Below are 7,159 nucleotides of genomic sequence, written 5' to 3'. Positions count from 1 at the left end.
TGAACCCATTGTCAGTCCCAAGTAGCCTTAAGTTAGCTGGGCCACATGTAACACTTGGCACTGGGCTAGTATTCCCTTCATCCCCACTACCATCTGTATCAGTACCCTTATCACTTTCATCCTCTGTAGTGTGATTCTCATCTAAGGGGTGACTATTGGAAAGGGGTACTTCAGTAGCATCTTCAGAAGGGGGGGCTCCTGTTCCAGTCCCTGAGGGGCCTAACTGGGAGGCTTTCTTGAGAGCTCTCTAATCTTCATCAGCTTGTAAGAGTTCTCTGAGTTCAGCAGAGGTAGGGTTCCTGGGCTGTTTAAGGCCCCTGATATTTGCCAACTGCCTGAGCTCATTTTGGTTTAGGGTAGCAAAGATGGTTGGTGCCCTCTGGGGGTCACTCTCGACAGAGATGGGTACATTGGACCCCTCTGCCCCAGCCATTGCTCTTAAGTGTGGGTGGATGTGTTGCAACTACCTACACTTGGGTTTTCCTACTAAACCTATCTAGTAGTTGTAGTCAGGGTGTGCTACTCCCTTTGCTCTACAACAACTAAGTTCAGTAGAACGTAAGTATATCTAATCTTGTTTTATATGTACCTAAAGGTACCTGTATGATCTTTCAATTGGTAACAAAGAGATTACAGAGGTAAAACACAGCAAGCTCAAATCCAACCGCTGCTCACCAATGTGAGAAGTTGGCCTGGTATATGATGTTCACTAGTTAAAGTGACCACCTTGTACCATGCCAAGCAACCCTTATGGTGTGGTTGTAAGTCAACCTTTTTGGACTAGCTGCCCTAGTGGTAGCGTAGGCTAAGCAGTCTTTGAGGCTAAACTCGTTAAAGCGTGTTAAGCAGGCTGTTTTACCATATGTAACCCCCCTTTATACCAAGGAAAGGACACCACACAGATATATATTCAAAATATATATGTATTTATTACTCAAAGTATCCCCTAGACTCTTTATGAGCACAGGAGCACAAATCGTTAAACAAGAAAGTATTACAATATACAGAAGTTGCACTTTATATGGATGGGCCCTGGTGGCCACTCAAACCATATACTAAAATAGTGGTATAAGTACAGCGACTAGGAAAGGGAAAAGGCCTAGGGCCTCTAGAATCGCTGGGCCTACAAGGAGCTAACGTCAGTTAGTGACCAGGAGGTCCACGGGTCGCGTGTGCAGTGAGGAAAGTTACACGCGGGCTCCCATAGGTTTTCAATGGGTGCGTAAAAGTTCAAAAGTTACTTCTAGAAGGGTCTTCTGGATGGGCTACGAACTTAAGACTTAAAACACAGACACTAGAGATGTTTCTCTACACTTGGGCACCGGAGTGCCAGCTTTACCTCACCCACAGGAAGCGGGTGCATAGGTCTCGAAGTGCGTCGGGTTTCGTCTATCTGTTCAATGGAGCCTGATGACAAAGATGCTGCAGGCGGTCGGTCCAGAAGTGATGCGGTGGATCCAAGGGTGGATCGGAGTTGTAGAAGACCTGAAAGCAGAGGGGACAGTGTTCACAGTCACTAGCCAGTGACCAGCGTGGCACCAGGTAGGTACCAGGCGATGTCGGGTGCAAACAGGTGATGAGGGGTAGCTTGTCTCCGCAGCCACGTGGTCCCTGAAGGTCAACGACGTCCAGGAGTCGGTTCACAAGCTGTCCCACGCAGGCTCTCGCTGTTGGCAGTGTCGGCGACTCGAAGGAAGCAAACAAGCCTTGGCAAAGGCAGGAGTCGTGGAAAATGAAGAAAGCTGATTGTTCTGACCAACAAGGTCAGAGGGGCTGCTCCTTTGGAGGGCAGCAGGGGCCAGTCTGGAGCAACCAGACCAGTGTCGTAGTATTCAAGGTTCATTGCCAAAATGGCCACTAGCCAACGGGCCAGGGACCGGGCAGGCGCGTCGAGATTCAAAGTGCAGAGGGGCCCCACGCAGATCGTGGAGATGCTGGAGGGCTCACCTCTCAGGACCCAAAGCACAACTTGGAGGGAGCCTCTGTTGTCACGCTTGCAGCTTGTCGTGGGTCTTTCAAGATGGCTGGCTCCACGTGTCTCGATGCCTCCATGGGTTCCTTCTTTTCAGGGACTGTGGATCGGGCGGTGAGAGGTCTGGAGGTCCAGGTCTTGTCGGGCTCTGGGCTCGGGCTCCGGCAGGAGGCGGCGGCAAAGCAGACGTCGAGTAGCTGGTTGGTGCTTGCGTTAGCAAGATGGTCACTCCCTGACCATAGGGGAGATTTCCTTCTGTCCTCTGTGCAGCAGAGCGTCGAAGTTCCCGTCTTCTTCTTTGTAGTAAGTTGATTCCAGGATGTCTGAAGTCTTAGGACACAGCTCCTACCTTTAAGCGGATTCTAGGGGCCAGACTACCTCCTAGGTCCCTCCCTAAGGGTGGGACCAGGAAGGGGGGTGGTTACACCCCCAATCCTTTGTCCAGCTGGTGTGCCCCAGGACCGGTTTGAACTGGCATATGCACCGAGGCTCCTCGTGAGCCTCAGGCATGTCTGATTCCATTCAAGCCCTACCTGACCAATACACAAAATCCTGTCTGGGGTGGTGCACGCACCTCCCCTGGCAGGAAACCCTTTGTCCACGTCTCCCAAGCTGGAAGGACTCCCAGCAGCAGGATGGCAGAATTGTGTCTGTGGTGGCAGCATCCATTTTGTGGAGCTCAGGCTATGTCTGATTTTACCGGGGTTTCAGGTACTGTACATGTCGTGTCCCTCTAGAAGGGTGGAATGCTAACCCCGTCGCCAGAATTGGCGAGGGGTTAGTATTCCAATTCGTATGACACCTTACTCGACATGTTTTGATAAAGCCAAACCAAAGACAGCATTTAACCGCGAGGTTCATAATGCACTTAAGAGTATATTGTATGACGATATCTGGAAACGGTAGAAGGAAGTTGTTCCGAAGACTGCAGACAGGCTCAGCTCGTGCCAGAGCACCATCTCACATGGAACCAAGCACTCTGCCTTCAGGATTGTTAAGGCCTGCCATAGTAGTGACTTATAGGTTAACATGTGTCCCTTTTAAGGTTAGGTATAGGTATACTACACCTAAGTAAGAGGTGGTTACACCAACTTACCCCAGCTGAGTGATCAGCCAGTTGTGTCAAATTGCTAGGCCAGGCCAGGGGTGGCATAATACATGCTTCAGCCCCTGGTAGGCCTTAGATACACCAATGCCCTGGGTACCTAGTGTACACTGGTACAGGGGCTCACAGGGTGATCCAATTCCAATTGGTTATGCACCTAGGGTGCATAGTGTCAATTTAGTAGAGAGAACAGCAGGCTGGGGGTCTGATTAGCAGGCCCACAGCCTCAATATGTCAAAAACCAGTGAAGCAAAAAGCAAAAATTTGGGGTGACCATAGGATAGCAGACCCTACTCTCCTACATGCAGCAAGACATAATTGAGCCTGCAGACGGCCCGACACCATGGGTGTCACCGATTGTGGCAGTCCTGAAGAAGAACACGTCCAAAATACGGATCTGTGTAGACATGAGAATACCGAACACCGCAATATCGAGGGAACGTCATCCGGGACCTCATCTGAACGACATGATCAGCCGGCTGACAGGGGCGTGCCGATTCTCAAAGCTAGATCTGTGCAAAGGGTATCAGCAACTAGAACTGGACCCCCAGTCAAGGTACATAACGACGTTCCCCACACACCTAGGACTATTCAGATACAAAAGGCTCAGTTTTGGTATCTCGTCAGCTGTCGAAATATTTCAGGAGACAATAAGACAGGTGATACGACCAGTGCACAACAGCTTCAACTACAGTGACGACATCCTAGTGTTTGGAAAATCGGACGAAGAACACGATGGCGCCCCAAGGCAAGTGTGCAAATAACTAAAGCAGGCCGGGCTAACACTGAATGGAGAAAAGTGCGAGCTAGGGAGAACAGAACTGATATTCTTTGGGCACATATTCTCAAAAAAAGGGATGAGGCCTGATCCCAGGAAAGTGGATACGCTGAAGACCACAAAGCCACCATCAGATGTGGCAGAAATAAGATCATTCCTAGGCCTGGCAAGCTACTGTGCCAGATACATACAAGACTTTGCTACGGTGAGCACGCCGCTGAGAGAACTAATGAAACAAGGCCAGATATTTGGCTGGTCTCAACAATGCAATGAATCGTTCGAAGAAATACGGAAGGCCGTGATGACTGTGGAGCACCTCGCATACTTCGACCCTCTGCTCTGCACCAAGCTGACGGTCGATGCCAGCCCAGTGGGGCTAGGAGCAATACTAGCACAACATTTGCCAGGAAAGGAGTCCCCAAGGAAGATTGTTTCATACACCAGCAAAATCCTGACAGACATTGAGAAGGCATACTCCCAGCCGGAGAAAGAAAGCTTAGCGGTGGTATGGGCATGCGAGCATTACCACATGTTTGTGTACGGGAAGCCGTTCACCATCATCACAGACCACCAAGCACTAGTAACAATTTACGGCAACCCAGCGGCAAAGATGCCGCCCCGCATCGAGGGCTGGGGCATCAGACTAATGGACTACGATTTCAAAATTGTCCACAAACCAGAGAAAGAACATAATCCAGCAGACTACATGTCACGGCATCCACTACCGCATGCAGAAAAAAAGGCCTCAATGGCAGAAGAATACTTAAACTTCGTGTTAAAGCAAAGCACGCCTGCACCAGTAACTCTAACAGAAATAGAGAGAGAAACGGAAAAAGATTACACTCTCCGGGCGGCCAGAGAAACGATGAGGCAACAAAGGTGGAGACATGTCAACAACAACTGCACATGGAAGGGAGGAGTAAACAAGGAGGAGATGCTGGCTCTACAGAAAATAAGCGGGGAGCTATCAGAGACAAATAGTGGAATAGTAATGCGGGGCACCAGGATAGTCATTCCAAGCTCACTACGGCGCCAAGTGGTCAGCATTGCACACGAGTCACACAGGGGCATTGTGGCGACAAAGAAGTTGCTGAGAGAAAAAGTGTGTTTCCCCGGTTTAGACCGTCTAGTCGAAGATACGATCGCGGCCTGTCACCTCTGTCAAACAACAGGTCCGCCAACAAGACAAGAACCATTGCACATGTCGGAACTGCCAAGGGCTGTATGGACAACAATGGCTGCCGATTTCTTTGGACCTCTAGACGCGGGAACTTACCTACTGGTCATACTAGATGAATACTCCAGATTCCCCATTGTGAGATCAGTCTCCTCAACGTCAGCAGCCGCAACATTACCTGTTCTGGACGACATATTCGCAGCATGGGGCTCGCCAGAAACATTGAAAACTGATAATGGTCCTGCATTCTCAGGAGAGGAATTCCAAAGGTTCATGGCCTACCTCGGAATACAGCACAGGAAGATAACACCACTATGGCCGCAAGCAAACGGCATGGTCGAAAGATTCATGGGAAACATCAAGAAGGCAGTTCAGAGGGCGAAGCTGTCACAGATTTCCCTGGGCCAAGCACTATGCCAAATACTGAGAGACTACAGAAACACGCCCCATGGGTCTACAGGGAAATGCCCGGCGGAGCTGGTACTAGGGAGGACAAGCCAAACGAGGCTGCCGTAGGTAGAAGGACTGACCGCGCCAGGGCACGAGAGCGTGGCAGCAAAAGATGAGGCGGCTAAGAGAAAAATAAAAGAATATGCTGACGGCAGACGACATGCCATCAAATCACACCTCCATGAAGGAGACACTGTAGTAGTCCGACAGAGACAACAACGAAAGTCGGACAGTCCATTCGCCCAAGACCCGTTGACGATAACACAAGTAAAAGGAACAATAATAACAGCAGAATCAGACAGCCGACGAATAACAAGAAACAGCTCACATTTCAAAGGCCTAAAAGAAGAAAAGGACGAAGAGCAAGTGACAGGCATCGAAGAGACAACAAAAAGGGAGTGCAACGGAGCAGGTGCAACAGAAGCCACCAGGCCAAAGGAGGGCCAAGGACTTGTGACGAGGCCGAGAAGAGACACTGTGAGACCAAAGAGACTGATAGAAGAAATGTGAGATGCCACTCTAGGCAGCATCTCATGGGTCACATCTATCGATACCTTCACATCTTGCAACAGACTCTACCTAACAAACTGTCCCACTTCTGATTACTAACTAATGCTACTGTCGTCACGTCTTTGTGACAAAGGGGGGAGATGTAGTGTCCTGAGGAGTGGACACTAGGACCTGGGAGAGGGCGAGGGGCAGGACAGGTCACCGGACACCAGTTCAGGTCAGGGGGAAGCCAAGAGACAGAGTACAGGAAGCGAGGAACCAGATAGGACACACAGCATGCTAGCTGCAGATAATGCATAATAAAGAAATAAGTACTCACACTGTGTGGTGGTGATCCTTGCTGGGAAGCGACGCGACACACACTTGATATAAAAGTAATTAAACGCCTCTTTCCCAGCTGAAGGTGTTGTTAAGGTTTGTAAACACGCATTAACATTATCGCATGGATAATGAGCTGCCACGTCACCACCCTATGGTTAATTCTGAGTTGCCTCACTCGTGAGTTTGCCCAGATTTACATGTAGAGTCCGATAAACACCCCCTTTCACTGAGTGGCAGTAAATTGAATAAAAAAGCTCCGGTTCATAGAGTTTTGCTTCAAAGCGCTAGATCCGCCGGAGACGAATCTATTATGTGGCCATTAGGGCGCGGTCACCGCTAATGACGCTATGTGAGGTAAAGTGTCAGAGAAGGGAGAGAAAAAAATAGTAATTAACTAAAGAATGAATTCATGAGTGAACAAAGAACGGGTTCATTTTATGTTTGCAAAGATATCAATAGAACATAGTCATCATAATAAAAACTCTAACCGCCCGAACAGGGACTTGAACCCTGGACCCTCAGATTAAAAGTCTGATGCTCTACCGACTGAGCTATCCGGGCTCCTGGGTAAGGGTTGAAATCACTTTCTGTAATGTCGAGTGTATTCTATCATGCTGGTATCCTGACATGTTTTATGAGTGATCGTCTTCATTCCAGAAGACCTTCCACCATTCCCTTCCATAGATTAATCACCTGTTTTCGTTTGAACCCTCAGTCAGGAGCAGTCCACGTCACAGAAGCCATCCTGAATCTCTGGCCCTCTCTCTCTTTTGACACCTTCATGGTGTGCGTCACCTTGGATTCCACACCACGCAACGAGAGAGGAGGGACAGGGCAGCCACAGGG

General features: G+C 49.4%; 1 non-coding gene across 1 annotated transcript; it reads right to left on the bottom strand.

Moving 5' to 3' along the window:
- Positions 1-6,801: 6,801 nt before the first annotated feature.
- TRNAK-UUU (transfer RNA lysine (anticodon UUU)) lies at positions 6,802-6,874 on the bottom strand. Its single transcript has one exon. It is a non-coding gene; the product is annotated as a tRNA-Lys (tRNA).
- Between the last annotated feature and the right edge of the window lie 285 nt (positions 6,875-7,159).

This window comes from Triturus cristatus, chromosome 4_1, assembly GCF_964204655.1.
Source record: "Triturus cristatus chromosome 4_1, aTriCri1.1, whole genome shotgun sequence".
Classification (NCBI taxonomy): Eukaryota; Metazoa; Chordata; class Amphibia; order Caudata; family Salamandridae; genus Triturus; species Triturus cristatus.
Note: the sequence above shows the minus strand (reverse complement) of the source record. Positions and strands in the feature narration are given on the sequence as shown.